General features: G+C 40.4%; 1 protein-coding gene across 3 annotated transcripts in view; it reads right to left on the reverse strand.

Moving 5' to 3' along the window:
- CREB5 (cAMP responsive element binding protein 5) overlaps window positions 1-22353 on the reverse strand; it is a 417963-nt gene that overhangs the window by 385872 nt on the left and 9738 nt on the right. For 2 of the 3 annotated variants that reach the window (XM_032643595.1, XM_032643593.1), the window contains exon 1: window positions 7185-7251. The exons of the other annotated variant lie outside the window; for it this stretch is intronic. The gene's annotated coding sequence lies outside the window, so the exon portion shown is untranslated. Of the gene's footprint in view, window positions 1-7184; window positions 7252-22353 lie in introns of those variants that run through there. 3 annotated transcript variants of the gene reach the window in all.

Below are 22353 nucleotides of genomic sequence, written 5' to 3' on the forward strand. Positions count from 1 at the left end.
TCCCAAAATCAAAGATCTAGCAGGTGGCAGGCATTTTAATTTTTTAGAGTTTCTTTCAATGTGCACAGCCACCAGACATTATCAAAAGGTAAAGATCTCTCTATACTTTTGAGAAACAGAGCTCACACTTTACCAGGAGTTGAAGAATGCATTTGGCCCAGCTTAACAGCTTTATGGGCTTAGAGCTTTCAACCAAATGCAAACTTTCGGTGTGTGTGCGTTTAGGTTTTGCCAAGAGTAGATGGCTTTCTATTTTTAAAAAGGAAAGGGAAAGAACACTAGAAGGTATTTAAATCAAGCTCTGAAGTCTTCTTGAACATCAAATAAACTCGTAGAATACAACATTTTGATGAGTTAAGTATAAATGAATCAAAAACATATGGACGAAATTTCCCTTGAAATACACAAAGGTCTGAAAATTACGAGGGAAAATGCATTGATAAAATATGTTTGGGATTTTATTGAAACCAAAACATTTACAAAACCATTACACATCCAGATTCACCCAACCTCACTGTGTTCTTTATAATGGCCCAGGCCAGCCTCCTTAGACCTCCCCAGTAACAGGCTGCCAAATATTTCCTTTCTTGCCAAAAAATCACTGGACTCCAAACCACCCCACAGCAAGGTTTGGATGCTGTCTTGTGTGCGGTTGATGAAACACCTTCAGCCCAAATCATGTGTATTCCAATTCTCCTGTATTTTGAATTATCAGCCTTGATGAAATGGCTCTGTGCACCCATCGTATTGAAGGCCTTATTATACCAATTTCCGCATAAACGGTTTTATAAGTGGCTATTAAATTAAGCTTCCAACCTGCAATCCTAAAGTTAGTAAACCATCAGGTTACTCTCCAGGCTTGTAAAATTAGCTAAAGATGAATTTTAAAACCAGGGCAGAGGCTGGCACAGAGGAATAGGACTACAGTATATCATGCAACTATGGGCACCACTGCAGCGGCTTCTAGCAAGCTGGCAATAAGCATGTGATATTAACTGAAGCCCTTAATTTAAGGAAATGAGATCAACCAACTAGTAATTAACAAATTATTCTTAAACAGACTTCGCTTAAAAATTAAGTCGAACTACCATTTTTCTATAACTCGTCAGGAAAACGCTGACTGGTACTTAAAGTAAACACAACTTAAGCAGATGGTGAGCTCTCACAGAGCACCAAACCTATACTTAAATAAATCAATGTTGTCAGACTCTAGTGCTACGTGGCTACTCAGCAGAATTCATGGGCATCTTTGCAGGATTTGGAAATGATTTACTGTCACGTGAAGATGACAGCTGAAAGCTCTAAGTTTTCCTGCTGGAATGTTCTACACCCCTGAGACAGGTAAAGTCTACTGGAAGGAAGTGTTTTTCAACTGATATCCCAGAAATATGTCATAGAAAGAAAGAGGATCTGACCCATCTGAGTACAGACAAGTGCTTCCGTGTTTGTTCATTCACTCATTCATTCTCTCATTGAAGAAATAAATCTACTAAGTGTTTACCTGGTGGCAGGCAAGTTGCCAGGCCCTGGGCCCACAAACCTGAATGATACTCAAATTACTCACAAATCACAAAGGCACAGAAAGACCAAAATAATAATGCCACTTGTTAAATTCTATTACTAGACTGCTTTAGAAAGCACATTGCGAATCCTAAGAATGAAAGAGGTTACTCCGTTTGAGGGATTTAGGAACACCTTCAACTTTGTATGTGCATCTTAGAGGAGGGGCAGTATGGCATGGGGGTTGAGAATATAGGTCCAGAAAGGATGGGCTGTACAGGTTCAAATCCTGGCTCCACCACTTATCGGCTATGTGACTTTGGGAAGTTTACTTAACCTCTCTGGGCCAGGTTCCTCCTCTGCAAAACGATACTGAAAATGGCAACCACCTCACTGTAAAGCTTAAATGAGTGCCTGGTATATAATAAGTGCTGTTATCTTAGCCAGATTATTATAGGAACTTATTCAACGAATATTGAGCAGAAAGAATATTACAGTTAGCAGAATAGCATGTGTAAAGGCAATGGTTAATGAAAGGTCAGGTAGTTGCAAGTATGATGAAAAATTCAGTGTAGCAGGTTCCTAATGTATGTGTGGAGATGAATCAGGTATAGATTAAGGTCATATTGTCAATGACTTTATACACGAAGCCAAAGAGGTTAGATTTTTATTCCCATGGGCAGTTGAGACCCAACAGGGGTTTGATAGAGTTGGCTTTGGTGTTCCAGATCATTCCGCCTGCAATGTGGGGCCTGGGCTAAATAAAGGGTTGTGTGCGTATGGTCCATACGTGATGTGGAGACAAAGCATCATATAAAGGGTCTGGTTTTGTTTGTTTGTTTTTATCACAAGTAGAACTGTCTGTGGTCTAGGGTGACAAAGGAGACATTGCTCTCTTTGGTTGCTTACCAAGGAAAACTGTGGGACACACCCAAAGCACAGCTATTCCCACATACTTACCCTGCTCTCCAAATTTTGGGGGTATCTAGATTTGCTTCTTCCCTCACCCCACAAAATGTCAGACCTGGATTTCAAAACTTGCTGTTGGGAGTACACTGGCAACACGTCAGTTTTATTAGTTTTAATGGTGTTCACAAATCACTGAGTGTTAGAAGTAGAAGGGAATTTATGGCAATTGCTAAATCCAATTGCTCCCCACTTGGGGGTCTCCGGATTCCTAAGCAGTCTGTGAAAGTAATAACAGAGTTCAGTTCACTTTTCAGTATTTCCAAAAGCTTAACATATATTTAAACATTTAATGATTCACAAAAAAAGCTCTCGCAAGCCAAGTACAATGCCAGCTCTACTGCTGGCTGGAAACGTTCTGATTCAGCGTGGTAACATCAGTCAGCTCATGATTTTCACAGTTTCTGATTCGCCATGATGAACGCCTTCAGTTTTAAAGAAAACGAGTTAATTAATACTTACCGAGCAGAAGAAAATCTTTCAAATATAAAAGTAAGAAAAAACAAAGAGGGCCTTTATGGTGTAAAGCTGGGAATCAGTGATCTCTAGTCTACCCTCAGCTGCCCTGTCCCAACACCTCCTTAAACAATAACTTGCTGGTCGAGTCCGCACCCTCTTTCCCATCCCACCTCCTGCCCACTTTTAGAGTGCAAAACATACTCTTTAGTGTGACTGTCTTTTGGAGGTGAAAATACAAATCAACATGTTGGGGCCTATCGAAACGTTAAAGGAAACCCTGAACTTCAGCTCTCAGGAAATGAAGGAGTTAAGCAATATCTACTCCTGGATGAAATTCTATTATATAACAGTAAATGTGTCTCTAGATAGTAAGGGCTTTAGGCAGGATTCTTGTGCTTTGTCTCTTGCACACTCTACCCAGTAAACACTTAAGGCACTGTATAAATGATGCATCACCATGCATCCCAAACACAAATGGCTCCTGAATAAAAGCCTTTTTGGATAACTGGGAAATAGCACACAACGGGGATGAATGCCAGTGTTTGTAAATGCACTCTGAGCCTGAAAGTTACCAGATTCTAATCTCACAAATGTCTGTATTCTCTTTTCTGTTCCAGAACAGATTTAGGACTACAATTCCAAAAACAATCATACCAAGAATACTGCGCATGTTAATCATCGAGTGCATTTAAGAAGTGGGATGAAAAAAAAAAAAAAAAGAAGTGGGATGATATTACACTGCTCACGGTTAACAGGATTGTATCTTTAAACACAGCTACTAATATCATGACTACTAATAACAGCACTTCAATTCCATTTAGTTAGAGTATAGTACCAACTGCACCTTAAGTTTCACGTTGTTACATGAAGTAAGCTGTGCTTTTACTGTACTTCTTGAAATCAATGACCACTTAAAATTAGGATTCTGTAGGGACTCAGTAAAATATCTGGTGACAGAACTAGAAAGCATTTTGTATTGGTGGAAGGTGGTGGAAGGAAGACCTGTGGATTCAAGACTTCAGTGGCATTTCCGTCATACAGATAGCTTTATCTGAAGAAGACGGAATGGTGGTCTCTCTTGGCAAGCTTTACAGACCTTTCCTTGTGCTCCCAACACTGTATACAGTATGAGGAAAGGAAGCACCCGCGACAGAGAGTGAATGCTGGCTTTGCCACTTATTAGCTACATGATCTTGGGTAAAATTTTCAGTCTCTCTGAACTTCAGTTTCCTCATCAGAATAGAGATAATAATACCTACTAGATAAAACAATGTAAGTGAAGTATTTAACACAGTGCCTAGCATATAGTAGGCATTAATCAAATTAACTGATTGATCACAAACAGTAATAAGAAGTCTTTAGCCGTGCCCCTAAGAATCCTTTCAACTGATCATGTAAGTGGCATCTTGTGAGTAAGAGCTAAGACCTCTGAGGGATGCTGTCACTGAATCAGTGACATCAGACAAAATCGTGACCGAATTGCACCAAACCAAAGACCTTCTGATGCTTACTGTCCTTCTAAAAGTGGGGGAAGGACAATTAGGGACAGTTCATCATTTGCTCTAACATAACCTTTGAGTTACCTCACCAGCATAGTATGAAATTACACTCGGGGACTTTCATATAGCAGAATAAATGCAGCCTGTCCTCCCAGATTCCATCAGCTTGGTAACATATCCTTAAATCTCACAGTCCAATGCTGCAAAAGGCTAGGCTGGTCCCATTTATCAGAGGCAATGATTAGTTCAAGGAGAATCTGAGAGAATCCCGGAGTCTTTCTTCTACTTTGGAACCTAATCCTAAAATTCAACATTTGATTATTTCCTAGAAGAAACCTGCAATGGAAACTCCACTGGGTAGGGAAAAATGATAATTGCATCTAAGCACAGGCAAATAATTGGCTATCAGGAGTCTCAGACTCTTTGTACTTGGCATATTTAAGATAATATAATTCAAGTCTGAAGGGGAACTGAATGGTTTTCAATTTTGCTACCCCTCCAGAAATCCATCTTCTTCAGATGTTCCTGCTACCCACAACCAAGGGAATAATACACAGATGAGTAATAAACTGGTGCTGTTCTGTGTCTACTCCCCAGGCCACAGAAAGAACAAAAATAAAACAAAAAACCACCCTCTGCTGTTCTCTAGCAAACACACAGGGAAGCTAAACACAAGCCGACAGATTGTTTGTAGTGGGGCTGAGGTCTCAGATATGCTTCAGAAACATCAGAAAACATGGGTGATGAAAGGCCATATGCGCAAATGCACACACAACGGACACAGGCTACAAAATAAGACCTCTGCAGCTTGAGAAGCAAGGGCACGAAGCATTGATTTTCACTGGAGAGGGCATATCAGGTTACAGGAATGCACACATTTAATTTTTATGAGACTGAAGGCTCACAGAAACAACAAAAAAATTCCCACTTTGCGACACACTAATGTAGCCAGTAAGGGCAACTTTAAAATAAAACAAAGGGAAAGGCTTAATTGTGTTATCAAAAGGCCTTTGAAAATAAACTGTAATGCCACAAGCCACTCAGACATGTTCTGTGACACTTTTAGTCTCCTGGCAAGAGAAAGGCTGGACCCAGGTCACATCCGCAAATCCTCTTTTTTATATAAATAAGTATAGATGGGATTACTCACCCCTTTCTGCTTTCTCTAAAGAATAGTTTTCGTTTTCTAGGTAAATCAAAGACTCACCAATCTTCCAGCTCTCAGCCCCAACCCAAGAAGAGAAAGTAAGCAAGGCAGAAATGTGGTTTCATACCAGAGCATCTTCTTCCAGCCAAATGTAATTTACAGCAGAGTGTCTAGTTCATCTGTCACACGAGAATTACATACCCTCGCCACTTACCCTGAAAATAAATATGCGCTCCTTATTCAGGTAAATGAGAGCGTTTCAGAAATAAACTGACTCCCCCACTAAAACTTGCCTTCCGCAAAGAAAATAAATGTTTGAGATGTTTCTGCTGATGAAGACGATGCCACTGACACTTAAATTTAAGAGGCTGGTTGTATGGCCCTTGTTCATATGAAGGCCAGACCAGAAGAAGCTAGAGGCCACGAGAGCCGGAAACATCTGATAATAACTATGCTAAATCAACTCTTAGCTCTTATCAGCATGCAAAATCTCCCAGGCAAAAACGGAGGGGAAGAGGTCAAAACACACATCTCCACTGACAATCATACATCTGGAAAAAAAGCAACCTTACAAAATGACGCTGAATTTTTACTAGCCCACACAAAGCTCTTAACCATAGAGTTCCTTTCACCTGAACTTCACAACAGCCTTGTAAATTAGAGAAGGTATCATTTTCCCATTTAGAGACTGGGAAACTGAGGCAGCATGCAGTTACCTAAGTGTCCAAAAACTCACAGCTGGTTATAGGTTGAGTCAGGGTGAAAAACGCCAGGTGGCCCAAGTGATAATTCCAGCATTCATTCAATCCCTCTGCTTTTAGAGGAATTACAACACATGGTCTCTACTCTTAGGGTGCACATGACCTAATTAGAAAAATAAGACGCTCACACACTAAATCAAACAACGCCATTGAAGAAAAATCACCAATGCTATGCATAAACCCTTTGCACTCTTTTCAAATCAGAGCCATATTAATTTTCTGAATTTATGGAATTAACAAAAAGATTCTTAATCAGTCAACACACATTTTCGAACTTCAAACCGCACAGTAAAAGTCAGGGCCACTGGTCAGAACATGTCCCATTTGTTAAATTATTTACGCCCACATGACTCTCCTATGGAATATCTAGGTAAACTATAATAGTCTTAGGTATAATTATTTACCGATGACCAGATTTTATGGTTCACCTTGAAGGAAAAAGAAGTTAACGTGGTTTAAAAACCAACAGTCTCAAATATTTAGCTATTTTTATTAATGAGTTACAATGATCTGTGGAGATATAAAACTTTATAATTAAAAATTTTTTTAACTTTATAATTTTTTTGGCATTCCCTCTTCTTGGAACTTCAGAATTTCTAAATATATTTTCAACAGACTTTCAAATTTCTACATTTTAAAGAATTCACTTAGCATGGCGTAAAATAAACAAAAGGAAGCCAAGAAACTATTAATACTAGGCAACAAAGTCTCCACAAACAACTGAATCTGGGTGTTGAATTTGGGGCATTTGATTGAAATTCCATAAAAGGAATGAAGAATTAATGATCTAATAGTTGTAATAATTAGTAATTATATTTTCAGAGGCTCTAAGAAGAATTAATTAGAGCATACCTTTGAGGTATTATTATCTCCATTATAAAACGAGGAGCAGAGATGGAGCCGGGATGAACCAGTTGCCTCTGGCCACAGGCAGCAAAAGCAGCGAGCGGGCTGTCGGATACCTGAAATTCCTGAGCCCCACGGCCTCCTAACTAAGCCTGCTCACTCTGAGCTGGCATCAGGAAGTTCATTCTTTACATGACATAAACAAGTAGCTATCTTTTTTCTTTCGTTGACTATTCCTCTCTCTAGAGCTACTGACCCCCTTCAGTTCTCCCATGTGATTCTTTTCAGATTTGGTTTCCTTGGCAAGCTGCCACCTAAAAGTGTAGTTGAATCAAGTGAGATAAGTATAAGTCTGGATCTTGAAAAAAATTTTATTACAGGAGAAGGAAAGGGAAACAGGCAGAAAAATATAAGGAAGATTTATGTAACTGAACCAATAACAAGAAGTGACATTATTCTAAAAGTAAACTGTGTTTATATATTTACAGGCTCAGATATAAACCACTATATCAGGAACTAAGAACCACAAAAAATAAATTTAAACCTTTTTATATAATAGAAGTCTATGGCTATATTTATGCCTCTAAATTTTTAAGAGTGCATACCCTTGCCATATTAAAAAATGTAAATTTCAATAAGCGAAACATTAATACTCTAAAAGAAAAATGGGGACTTTCCCGGCGGTCCAGTCATCAGGACTTCGCCTTCCAATGCAGGGGGTGAGGGTTCGATCCCTGGTCGGGGAACTAAGATCCCACATGCCTCGCAGCCCAAAAACCAGAACATAAACCGGAAGCAATATTGTAACAAATTCAATAAAGACGTTAAAAATCGTCCCCATCAAAAAAAAGAAAAAAAAAAACTTTCTAAAACAGCCAAATGGCATAGACAGACATGAACAGACAATTGACAAGCTGCCAGTAAATAAATGGATATAACGTTCAACGTCCCTTTTAATCAAATAAAAGCAAATTAAAACAATTTTGACCTAACAAATTGGCAAATATCTCTCTTTTAGTGACTACCTAAATCCTGGTTAGAGGTCAAGTTTGACAGGTACTCGGCATAGCCCTGATGATGATGAGGCAATTGGTACAGGCTGTTTGAAAGCGATTTAATAAAATGTATCAAAATCCATTTGTTGGATTAATTCCTTTGGAAAAATGAGAGATGTAGATGAAGAGTTATGTGAAAGAAGGGTCATCAAAACGTATGCATTACCAAAGAAAAATTCAAAATGGACTAAGTATCTAATAATAAGCAGAATGACTTAAGTAAATTATGACAAATAGAAGATTATACAGTCATTAAAATCATATTTTCAAAACATACATCATGAACTTGTGGAAATGATCACAAAATAATGTTAAACAGAAAACAAATCCAAACACAAAACTGCAAATACTCTATGAATTATAGTTACACGATATGGATGGATAGACATAGATTATATGAAGGATATACATCAAAATCACCAACAGTGATTATCTTCGGTTAGAATTTTCTTCATTACATGTTTCTGTATTTTCTATGAGTTGTTTTCTTAAATCAGAAAACAGTACATTTACCTCTAAAATTTAAAAAAAAAAAAAAAAGCCAAGAGAATCCTTGAACTTCAGATTTAGCTGGCATTTTTTCACATTTTTGTTCAAGCCAGCTAAAATTCATCTTGACTCAGAAAGGAACACACCAGCAAGTAGACTTTAGCATTAGGATTGGCCGATTTCCAGTGTTAAAACTTTGGAACTTTCCTTTCCTAGTTACCCTTGCAGGAAAAAGAGATGCCCTATTGTTCCTCTTCGGGGTATTTTTCTCACAAGGTCAGCTTCAGAGGGAATTTGGAGGAAAGAGAATTTACCAAGACCACTATTTTAAATGGTATGCTCTAATTTTACAAGCCCACATGACACTGCCAAGCTGCCTCAGTGCCTGCCGGCTTAGAAAAGAGCTCCAGGACTACATACAGGCACCAGCCATAAATGACACAACCGAAAAATGATTGCGGCTTGTTTGAGAAAATATGCACAGAACATGCCAAAAAGACTCCTACACTGGATGTTTTTCTGAATGAATTTCTTGTAAGTCCTGTCACGTGAAACTAATGTAATACTAGGAATCCCTATGATACGAGGACCTCTTTCCAAATGCATCTACCACATTGCTTTTGCCATTGGCTGGTCGAAATACACAACACTTCACCTCTGTGTTAAATGAATTGCCTAATTCAAACATCCTATTATAAAGTTTCAGTGCTTGTTTTATCTTTGCCCAAGCATGGCTTTAGTTAATAGATTTCAGAATCTTTCTTTGAAAAACAGCTCAATGCAATAACGAATGCAATTAGAATCACATACACAGAAAAAATTATTGCTGCTTGCAGTCACCCCAAAACCTGCAATGGCTCTCCACTGCATTTAGATTGAAATCTAAACTCCTAACCTGGCTTAATACACCTCACCTCCAGCGTCATCTTGTAGCATTTAATCCCTTGCCCACTACACTCTGGACATACTGGTCGTTTTTGCTTTTTCTCAATCCTGGCAAACTCATTCCCATAGCACTAGGTCTCCTCTGTATCTTAAGAGAATATTCTTTCCTATAACCTCCAAATGATTAGACCAGCTTGTTTTCAGGTCGGGGTTAAAAGTAATCAAGTGAACAATGGAAACAACCTAAATGTCCATCAACAGATGAATGGATAAAGAAGATGTGGTATATATATACAATGGACTACTACTCAGCCATAGAAAAAGAATGAAATAGTGCCATTTGCAGGTACATGGATGGACCTAGAGACTATCGTACTAAGTGAAGTAAGTCAGACTGAGAAAGACAAATATTATATGATATCACTTATATGTGGACTCTAAAGTATGACACAAATGAACTTAACTACAAAACAGAAAGACTCACAGACATAGAGAACAGACTTGTGGTTGCCAAGTGGGAGGGAGAGTCGGGGAGGGATGGATTGGGAGTCTGGGACTAGCAGATACAAACTATTTTTATAGCATGGATAAACAGCAAGGTCCTACTGTACAGCACAGGGAGCAATATTCAATATACTGTGATAAACCATAATGGAAAAAAATATGAAAAAGAATGTATATATGTGTAACTGAATCACTTTGCTGTATAGCAGAAATTAACACAACATTGTAAATCAACTGTACTTCAATAAAATTAATTTTTTTTAAAAAGTAATCAAGTGGGCTTCCCTGGTGGCGCAGTGGTTGAGAGTCCACCTGCCGATGCAGGGGACACGGGTTCGTGCCCCGGTCTGGGAAGATCCCACATGCCGCGGAGCGGCTGGACCCGTGAGCCATGGCCGCTGAGCCTGCGCGTCCAGAGCCTGTGCTCCGCAACGGGGGAGGCCACAACAGTGAGAGGCCTGCGTACAGCAAAAAAAAAAAAAAGTAATCAAGTGAACACGTGACTTAACAATCCTGTGAAATGGCAAATTAAAATTAACATATTTTTAATTTGGTATTCTTGCTTAGAAAAGACTGACCTTTGTTTACCTCCAATATTTAGAAGGTACCTTTCAAATGCTTTCCTGATAAATACAGAGGTTATAAATGTCCAAGCATGAGCCAAAGGCAGAAACAAAAGAATGAACCAGGACTCTTTATTGGTCACAATTCAAAATCTAGAAGTTTCCAACATCAACCTCCCTTGTCTGTCCTAATTATTGTGTCTTAAGGAAGTGATGGTGCTTATTTCCCTTATTTCTTTCATTTCAAAAAGTGTAACGTTATTAATGCCATAACTACAGCATCAACTCATAGTATTATTTACAAGTACTGCTATATCGGACAGTCTTTGAGATGTCTCCTAACTATCCCAATCTTATGGTATACATGTGTGTAATATCCTCCCCTGAATACCAGCTGGGCCTACTGACTTGTTTCTAACAAACAGAATATGGCAAATGTGGGAATTCCCTGGAGGTCCAATGGTTAGGACTCAGTGCTTTCACTGCCAGGGGCCTGGGTTCAATCCCTGCTCGGGGAACTAAGATCCCACAAGCTGCATGGCACAGCCAAAAACAAATAAATAAATAAACATTAAAAAAAATATATATGGCAAATTTAATGGGATATTGTGTCTCTGAAGTTAAATTACCAAAAGGACTGTGATTTCCATCTCTCGCTTTCTCCCTGTTAGAACCTTGCTTACTCTTACCCTGCCAACAGCCATACAAAAGAGCTTGCACGTGGAACTTGAGGCCTGCAACAGCCATGTGAGTTTAGAAGTATATCCTCCCTTAGTTAAGGCTCAGGATGGCTGCAGACCTAGCCAACATCTTGATTACAGGCTTGTGAGAGACCCTGAGCCAGAGGACCCAGCTAAGCCACAGCCAGATTCCTGACCCACAGAAACTCTGACTTAATAAATATATGTTGGGGGGGGGGGCTCATTTGATACACAGCAATAGCTAACTAATACAACTGTTTACAACCCAAACTATATACTTGGCATTTTCTTTTCTTACCATTAGGATTGTAATGAAAGGAAACTTAGCTCCCCAAATTATAAGGATCAAATCAGGTCGCATGGGGATATAGGATATTCAGAACTAGAAATAATTAATCAGGATTTATTCTCAAAGGGAATAATAACTATATTTGGTACATCAATCATAATAGCCACTCATAACGTATATAGCATTTTTAAATCCAGCTGGTGTTTTCACGTTCAGGGGCATTTACTACTCTTGAAAAGTTTATGAAGTAGGTATGATTATGATCTCTATCTTACAGATAAGGAGACTGAGACTCAGTAGATTTTATGACTTCCACGAAAGCAAGGACCTTCTCTACCTTGTTCACCACTTTTCCCCAATGTCTAGCACTCAACATGTATTTGTTGAGTGGGTCTCTCCCACAACAATGTTCTCTATAAAGACGGTGACTTTTTTCATGAAGTTCTCCGATTGACATATATCAATCAATCAATCTACCAATCAGTTTCTACATATAACTGTGTCACACACCAGTATCGATTCATGGAACCAGTATCTGTGTTTCCCAAACAACACAGCCTCCTCTGAAAGCTCACTCTCGCTTTAAAGACAGTAAAGAGAAAAATCTCTAATTTAATCCTGTTTTTCATACAGTTCGATACCACCAAAAACAGAGACTCAAAGCAAACAACCCTTTCTCGGTAAATCAGACCTCTTCCCTCACAAATGATTATATCATTTCCTATAATCTGCCAGGATGAGGCTGGAGACAACGGACCTTTCCAAGAGCCACCAAAGGAGGTCATCAGCCGACCCAGACCCCCATCACCCCCCCACAACGCTCCCACCCCTCCCCCGCCATGCCTGGCCTCTGTCCCCCAATAAACATGGTGAGTAGGAAGTAATAGGTCTTGTCAAAGGTCATGATAAAATAATCTCAGGCGATGCCAGATAGAGGATTCCACAGAAATGCAACAAAACTGCTGATAAGGAAACAGGAGGTGGGGGGATTTTGATTGGGAGGTTTATATAAGCCTTAAATTCCTTCTCTTTTCAAAGTTTCATAGTCAAGTGATCCATTCAGTCTTCAACCACAGTCCAGCCTCTACTCACTGTTACCTAATAAAAAAGTGTTTGTTCACAAGAAACACATGGAGCCATGAAATAATAAATTAGTCTACGTTTTAAGAAGATAAGAAAATCATTAGGTACGATTACCCTTGGAACTATACTATATGATTACAAAACGGAGGAACTGCAACATATCACATATAAGGTAATAAATTAATAGCAGTCATACACTCATTTAGCAAATATTGAAGAAGTATCTGCAATGTGCCAGCACTAGATGTCGGAAAAATGGTGATGAACCAATCATGCATGACCCCTGACATTTCAGAATTTACATTCTACTGGGACATATGGATTTTAAAGTTTTAAAAATTAAAAATCACTTAAAGGAATATACATTTGAAAACAGTAAATGAATGAAGGAAAATTTCAGGGTAGCTTGAGAATTTAATAGGGGGACCGAATTTAGAGTAGGGAACCAGGGGAAAGTAGCAGTTATCCAGGCTGTAATGGTCTAGGCAGAGGGCACAGCATATGCAAAGACCCTGCAGCTGACAAAGGCTTGGTGCTTTCAAGCACCTGAAATTCCACTGTGACTGGGGCTGTGTGTTGTGAGATGAGGCTGGACTAGATGATGCCAAAGACTGTGATCTTGCCTCTGTAGCCCAAAACCCTTCCCTGAGTGGCAGCATTCCACTGTCTACTGGAAGCCTTCTCACACATAACATGCCCCAAATCAAGTTCTTTGTCTTTCCCACCAAACCTTCCACATCCCATCTGTTGATGGCAACTCTAGACTCCCAGTGTCTCAGGTCAAAAAACTTAGCACCCTCCCTGACTTCTTGCTTATCGCCACACCCAATCTGTCAGCAAGTCATTTCAGCCTTTACCATCAAAATTAGCCATTAGCCAAACTCCTTCTCAAAATCATCTACTCCAAGCCGCCATGGTCTCTTCCTCCTAACAGGTATCCCCGTTGCCCCCCTACCCCCTATACAGTCTGTTCTTCAACCATAACAATGGAGGTCTTTAGAAGTGATGAATTCTCTTCTCAAAACTCTCCAGTGGCTTCCTTTATTGCTGAGATTAATATCCAATGTTCATAGCATGGTCTGCAAGCCCCTACATGATCTGGCCACCCACCTCCTTACTGTCCCCATCCCTGCTTTCACACCAGGGCCTTAGTATGAGCAGCTCCCTTTGCCCAAAAGCTCTTTCTCCAGATCTCCGCAGAACTGCTCCCTCACTTCAAAAGCTCTCTACTTATAAGTCACCTTCTCAGAAACACATCCCCTGACTACTCCATCTGGAAAGATGAAAGAGCACACTGTATCCACTTACCTGGCTTCATCTTTCTTTTTGGCACTTAACTGCCGTATGATGCCTCTCTAGTTGTATAGAGATGTTGTCTGTTGATGCCCTGCCATACCCATAGAACCTGGGAGAGTTCTAGCAAAAGAGGGCAAAGGTACACATTTAATGATGTACTTTTTTGGGCTACCACATGGCCATCTCCAGATCACATAAAATTACAAACTCCTAGGAAATTGATTATGTCTAAAATCTTACTAAGATCGAGGTTCTGGAGAAACAAAAGAAGGAGAGAGAAGACTGGTCAGGAGGAGGGAGAAGAAGGGTAGGGTTTATGGTAGACAGGTCAGGGTCTGGGGGAGGAAGATAGCCCTGAGGTTCTGTGACAGGCACTGTGGTGGAACAGAATGTGCTGAGAGGAAGGGGGGCAGAAATAAAAGGAATAAAAAGAATGTGAGGGTGCCCAAGACAAACCTTGACTCAGTCATAATCTTGCCTAGGCTCAACTCTAAAGGAAGATTTTTCAACCAGCATAAGGGGAAGGAGATGAAGGTCTTCTTCAGAGTACATATTTCTCTTGCCAAAAGATTGGTCATGTGTTTTTTATAATCATAAAAAAAAAAAAATTCCACAGCAAACTTAAATGTCAAACAATAGGGGATGGTTAGGAAATTATGGTATAGCAATTCAATGGAATATGACACATAATCATAGTTTTGAAAACTATGTAGCAACATGAAAAAAATGTCTGTGGTATAATTTTAAGTGATGGAAGCAGAATTTTTAAATGTGTCTATGTTCTGATTGAAACTGTTTAAAAATTACATTCATCTCTGGACAAATGAAAAAATCAGTTATTCCCTAGGGTTGTGAAAACCAATGTGATTTACTCATCTCGCCCCATTTTTGGAGTTCTAAAATGCTATTACAATAGTTTTTAAGCTATGGGAACGTCCATCAATACACTTAAAGAATCGCCCTAGGCTGGTCCTCCCAGGAACACTCGCCAGACATCAAACATGTCATGCTGGTAACAGGAAATTCATGACAAAGAACAATGTTTGAGTATCCCGATAATCAATTCACTCAGGGTTAATTAACCAGCGACTCTGTGTAAGGGACTATATGTTAGGTTCTGTGAGGGAAATCAAAACTGAGCAAAAGGCGATTCCTGCTGTGATGGAGCTGACGATCCAGGAGAAGGAATTTATGACAAACCCCCAAATAACCACAATATGACTTTTTTTAGTCCCAAGAAAAATATTAACAAAGCACTAAGGAATTAATTAATTTTGCATTCAGTTTCTGGTTTGAGAGATCTGGAGATGAGTGTTTCCACAAGTGAGGGGTTAGGGGACAAAAACAGGTGTTCCAGGGAAGATGAGAGTCTGAACATGGCAGAGAGGCACTCAACACAAGTAAGAGTTAATTATGGGCCTGGCTTGAATATGGCGTATACCCACCGGGATGGTGGCTGGCGTTAGCCTAGAGGTCTTAAAACAAATGCTTGTAAAGGCTCTTGAGCAGGGAAATGAGAAGTTCAGAGCCATAAAGTAGAAAAATTCATTTAGTAGCCAGAATGGAAAGAGTATGAGCTCAGGGACCAAACAAAATGGTTCCAAACTCCAACGCCTCCATTTACTGGTTTTGTCACATTATCTGGTTTGTCAGTCAACCTCTGGGCCTTGCTTTCCTCATCTATAAAAAGGATAACTCCAGCTCCTAGGTAGGTTTGTTAGGAAGGATGACATGGTAGATCAAAAGAGTAGGTTCAGTAAAGACTCAATAAATCATTCTGTTCCCCTTAATTCTCAGTTCAGAGAAGGAACTGGTGGAGAAGAAAGACAGGGCAGAAGGGTAAGGATCACAGGACACGGTTCATGTGGGACCTAGAAGAATGGGCAGTGACATGTTCATGATGGCCAAGGGAAAAGGCAGTCAGCAACTGTCATGAAGGTTCAAGCTGGGGGCTCAGGGGATGATTTTGGCCCCCACTGAAATGGGTATGTCAGAAGGAGAAATGGTATGAGGATTAGATCGTGTCTGAACAATGTGAAAATTAAGGAACAGCAGCAGCCCATCTAGGAAAAAATGGTCAAGGTGAAGCTAGAAGTCAGGATTCATGGCCCGGGAGAGAGGCATGGGCTGGAGACACATGGCATACGCTGTAAGATTTTTAGTAGTTGACTGTTCCTATTACCAAGGTCTGTAATGCTCTTACCTACCTTTCTCCACAGCTCATCTTTATATATCCCAAATATGTAGAGAAATTGTTGGATCAAAATACCGTAATTGGCATATAGTCTAACTAACTTTAGCATCCTGTATTTTTCTCCATGATGTGTTATCTCTTTTTAACAGCTTATAGAGATATATAATTCACATATCATACAATTCACCCACTTAAAGTTTACAATTCAATGGCCTTAGAATATTCATTCACAGGTTTGTGCAACCATCACCACAATCAATTTTAGAACATTTTCATCAACTCAAGAAGAAAACAGGGCTTCCCTGGTGGCACAGTGGTTAAGAATCCACCTGCCAATGCAGGGGACATGGGTTCGAGCCCTGGTCCAGGAAGATCCCACATGCCACAGAGCAACTAAGCCCATGCACCACAACTACTGAGCCTGCACTCTAGAGCCTGTGAGCCATAACTACTGAGCCCACGAGCCACAACTACTGAGCCCACGCACCACAACTACTGAAGCCCACGCGTCTAGAGCCCATGTTCCACGACGAGAAGCCACCACAATGAGAAGCCCACGCACCTCAACGAAGAGTAGCCCCCGTTCGCTGCAACTAGAGAAAGCCCGCCCGCAGTAACGAAGACCCAACGCAGCTAAAAATAAATAAACAAAATAAATAAATGTATGAAAAAGAAGAAAACCCACTTCCCTCAGTAGTCACCCCCAAGTCCCCAGCCCCACCCTCAGCCCTAGGCAACCACTAATCTACCTTCTGTCTCCATAGATTTGGCTATTCTGGACCTTTCATATAAATGAGTCACACAATATAGAGTCCTTTGTGTCTGGGTTTTGTTTCTCAGCACAATGTTTTCAAGATTCATGCATGTTGTAGTACACAGCATTACTTCATTTCTTTTTATGACCAAATAATTTTCCAACATATAGATATACCACATTTTGTTTATCTACTCAACAGTTGATGGACTTTGGGTTATTTCCATGTTTTGCCTATTATGAATAACCCTGCTCTGAACATTTATGTACAAGTTTTTGTGTAGACATATGTTTTCATTTCTCTTGGGTGTATACCAAGGAGTGGAATTGGTAGATCATAAGGTTTATGTTTAATTTTTTGAGGAATTGCCAGACTGTTTTTCAAAGTGACTGTACCACCTGACAATCCCACCAGCAACATATGAGGGCTCCCAGTTCTCCACATCCTCATCAACACTTGCTATTGTCTGTCATTTTCATTATAGTCATCCTAGTGGGTGTGAAGTGGTAATCTCACTGTGTTTTTTTGGTTTTTTTTTTTGCGGTACACAGGCCTGTCACTGTTGTGGCCTCTCCTGTTGCGGAGCACAGGCTCCGGACGCGCAGGCTCAGCGGCCATGGCTCACGGGCCCAGCCGCTCCACGGCATGTGGGATCTTCCCGGACCGGGGCACGAACCCGCGTCCCCTGAATCAGCAGGTGGACTCTCAACCACTGCGCCACCAGGGAAGCCCTCACTGTGGTTTTGGTTTGCATTTCCCTGATAGCTAGTGATGTTGCACATATTTTCATGTGCTTACTGGCCACTTGTATATCTTCTTTGTAGAACTGTCTATTCAGATCCTTTGCCCATTTTTAAACTGGTTATTTGTCTTTTTAGGATGATATGTTTTTAAAACACGAACTTTTGTCTTCTGTGCTTTCAGTGTGTAAAACAGAGGTAGCGCATAGGCATAAATTGTCCATCAACAATTAGAAAAGCAGAATTACTTCTCTTCCTGCATTGAAACACCTATGTTCAACTTGATGTGTCTGTTGCTTATGGGAACTGGTGGCTTTTGTCCTTGTCAGTAAATATTAACACATCAAAACAACGGTTCTTAAGCCTGGCAGGGTGATAAACTACAGTTGTATTTCATTCTTTGTTCTCAAGGTTAAAAGTTGGTGCTGCCCTTTTGGCATTGCTCTTTCACAAACTCTGAAGAGAAATTCAAGGCCAAACCAAGGACAATGGCCACATCAGCTAATTCATTCATCAGTATAATATATATACATCTATTTTAAAGTATGGACTTGTTTTGTTGGCTTTGTCCATTCCTGGTAATGTATAGACCCCCATCTCTGAAGGCTTGTTCTAAGTTTTCCTGGGGGTCCATCCGAAGTCTATTTTAAACATGTGCTAAAAAATGTCTGGTTATGATTCCCACAACTCCCAACCTGCCAGCTCCCTTAGGGTCCCAGTACTACTTGCCCTGGGTGCTACCTTCTTGATGGGCATACTTACTGTTATGGGCTGAATTGTGTCCCCCAAATCTCCAGTACCCTAGAATGTGACTTTAATAGGAGATAAAGTCTTTACAGAGGTAGTCAAAGGAAAGTGAGGTCTTCAGGGTGGGCCCTACTCCAATATGATAGGCATCTTTATAAAAAGGGGAAATTTGGACACGAAGACAGCCATCTACAAGCCGAAGAGAGAGACTTGGAACAATTTTCCCACACAGCCCTCCGAAGGAACCAATCCTGCTGACAACTTGATTTTGGACTTCTAGCCTCCAGAACTGTGAGAGAATACATTTCTATCGTTTAAGCCACCCTGTTTATGGTACTTTGTTACAGCAGGCCTAGCAAACTAATATACCTGGCCATGCACTGGACCCCCCCTGAGTGCCAGAGCTGTGGCTGTCTTGAGGGGCGAGGCCTCTCTCTCTGATACAAAACGCCAAAGCTGCACTGTCTTGCAACCCAACACCTGCACTACAGCTTTTAGTTATAGTGGCTCTTTGAGTTTTTGTTCACAGTTATTTTTTGTTCTCTTCCAAGGACTCTGACACAAGCCCATGGGGCACCAGGCCAGAAACCCTCCCCTCCTCTACCACCACAAAGGACAGTCCAGACTTCATTACTGGGTCAGGCTTCTCCTGCCTGGCTCCCTCTTCCCTTAGAATGAATAAACCCCTCTCCCTTCCCTTATCGAATAGTTAATCAATTCTCCAGTCATATTGATCCTATTTCTTAAATGGCTTTTGAATCTGGCACCATCCCAGCCCAAGCCACTATCACCTCTTGTCTGGACAACCACACTAGCACCCTCACTGGGCTTTCTGCTTCCAGACCTGCATCCCCTCACCCTCCCACAACATTCTGTTACAAGGACCTATTTGGTGTCTCTCCTACCGGTAAGATCTGGGAGGAGAGGGACTGCGTTGGGTTTCGATCATGTATCCCTAGTACCTGGCACATAATAGATGCTCGGTAAATAGCTGATAAAGGCAGGCAGGAAGGAAAGAGGGTAAGGGGAGGAGAGGTGTGGGTTTCTATTCCCTTACAGAAACCGAAGGCTCTGTTTTTTCATTGCTCTTAGTTGAACATATCCTTGCACTGAGAAAGGCAATCAACTCAATACAAAGAGAGATATTTAAATAATGCCAAATGGTGTGTGATTTTCAAACTAAATGATACAGCTTTCTATATACAGGATGCATCCAGATCCGAGCCAGTCTCCAGAAAAGAGACAATCTGAGCCGTGTACCTAATTATTGTCCTCCCTGGATTTTCCAATATGTCAGAATCACATCGCACATCTGTCACCTCTCTGCATTGGCCTGAAGTACAGAAGTCCTCTTTAGATTTCTGTTCCTCCCATTAAGACACTAAAGCTGCTGTACCTAACTTTGAACAAGTGGTCTATGCCTTCTATTTCTCTATCCTGGGAATGGGTACAAGCAAACCTTATCCCTCCTTTTTGTTTAAATCATGGTAAAATACACATAGCAAACTTTACTGTGTTAACAATTTTCAAGGACACAGTTCAGTAGTGTTCAGTATATCCTCACTGTTGTGCAACCGATCTCCAGAATCCTCTATTTTTCAATAATAAAATACATAGTTCTTAAATAAAATATATAGTTCTTAAATAAAATACATAGTTCTTAAATAAAATACATAGTTCTTAAATAAAACACATAGTTCTTAAATAACAAGAACTATGTAAAGGAATATAAGAGTTCCTAAATATACCTCCTAAAATATCTGCTAAATGTTAAGTAAAGATTAAGCATCCATTTACAGCCTTCCTTTTAAAGATACTACAGTTTTTTTGCTTCAGGAATTTAAAAAAAAAAAAAGCATACTTCCTGGAAAGGGTAAAAATAAATCTTGAGTTAAAGGGTTAACCTGCCTGTCTTAAGAATGTCCCTCCCAAAAGGGCATATCAAGCAATTATGTGTAATTTTTTTCCTTCCCTGATTTTTCTGAGTGCTTCTGAGGCACATGAAAAAAAATACTTGTGCTTCTCTGCCAGAACTACCTCCATCCAATGGGAAGAGATCACTGTTTTGTTTTGTTTTTTAATGTTTTGAATGGTTTGAAGATTAGCATGGGTATTTAGCAAAAAGTACAATTTCAAATTACACGCTGCTTCGTGGTGCCAAAACACTGGGCACCATCATCTTTGATGACATCCACCAGCACAGCACTAGAATGGTGGTTGTTAGTCATCTGGCTTCACAAAGCTGGAAGATGAAATTGTAAACAATGTGAGCTTAGGCAGGCCTTATTAGAAAAGAAGAGTGTCTTAAAAGATGGCTTCAATTTTTTTAATCTAGCATTATCTTTTAATCACCAATGTGTGTATCTAAATCAATTGCTCGAAAGGAGGAACAATTTATCCATGGGCATCCTAAAAAAGATGATAATCACATTTACAAGTATATATGCCAGTAACATCCCGGTCTTCACTGGCTAAGGTTTTTGTTTATATACAAGTTTAACCACCGTAACCACATATATGTGTGGACATTAAAATTACTTTAACGTTAGTATAATGCTTAGAAAGGGACCCAAAGTGGCCCCTCCCTGGCACTGGTCACAGATCACACTATTAATCCCAGCTTGTATCTCATCCACTGAAAATACAGAGGTGTAGACAGAGACTGCAAATGACTAAGTCCAACCCTAGTCATTATTAGGAGAAAACAAAAACCAAATACTCCAAAGCACATGGCTCCAGGTCAGGTATGAAGACAGGACACTGGTAAAACAAGAGTTAAAATGTTTTATTAAAGACAATTCAAGAGCTAGGGCTAAAGTCTATTTTGCTCAATAAATGAATACCTAAAACCCTTTCCTTTCAATACCCAAAAGAGTTTAACAGTTTACATCTTTAATCTCATAGTCTCTCCACAAAGTCCTCTAACAGTCAATCACAAACTAGCCTGAAGAAAGTTTCCCTAGATACCACCAAAAACACAGGTTTGTAACAGATGTCTCCAGCAACTTTTAGAACAGATCCCATGTTAAGAGGCTGATATACCCATATGTATTTGTTAATCAGTCCAGGTCTGTACATGTAGCCTGAAGCTGGGAAGTAAGAGTTAGCAGAGAAATCATTGATGTAAAACTAATGCATGGAAAAGTATCAGAAAGAACATTATTTATAAATTCAAAGACAAATGCAATAATATACACAATTGGGAACTCCCCACCTGGAAGCCATCCAGAGCAGTGCTTATATTTAGGCACTAATAAACACGAGCGTTTAGCTCACACTGACCACCTTCTAATTAACGAACACAGTGTCAGTCTCTCAGTTTCTCCATCTATAAAATGGGAATTAAAGCTGTGTGGGGCTTCCCTGGTGGCGCAGTGGTTGAGAGTCCACCTGCCGATGCAGGGGACACGGCTTCGTGCCCCGGTCCAGGAAGATCCCACATGCCGCGGAGCGGCTGGGCCCGTGAGCCATGGCCGCTGAGCCTGCGCGTCCGGAGCCTGTGCTCCGCAACGGGTGAGGCCACAACAGTGAGAGGCCCGCGTACAGAAAACAAACAAAAAACTGTGTGTTGGGCTTCCCTGGTGGCGCAGTGGTTGAGAATCTGCCTGCCAACGCAGGGGACATGGTTCAAGCCCTGATCCGTGAAGATCCCACATGCCCGCGGAGCAACCAGGCCCGTGAGCCACAACTACTTGAGCCTGTGCGTCTGGAGCCTGTGCTCCGCAACAAGAGAGGACACGATAGTGTGAGGCCCGCGCACCGCGATGAAGAGTGGCCCCCACTTGCCGCAACTAGAGAAAGCCCTTGCACAGAAACGAAGACCCAACACAGCCAAAAATAAATAAATAAAATAAAAATTTTTAAAAATACTTAT

This window comes from Phocoena sinus, chromosome 9 (genome assembly GCF_008692025.1).
Source record: "Phocoena sinus isolate mPhoSin1 chromosome 9, mPhoSin1.pri, whole genome shotgun sequence".
NCBI classification, from domain to species: Eukaryota; Metazoa; Chordata; class Mammalia; order Artiodactyla; family Phocoenidae; genus Phocoena; species Phocoena sinus.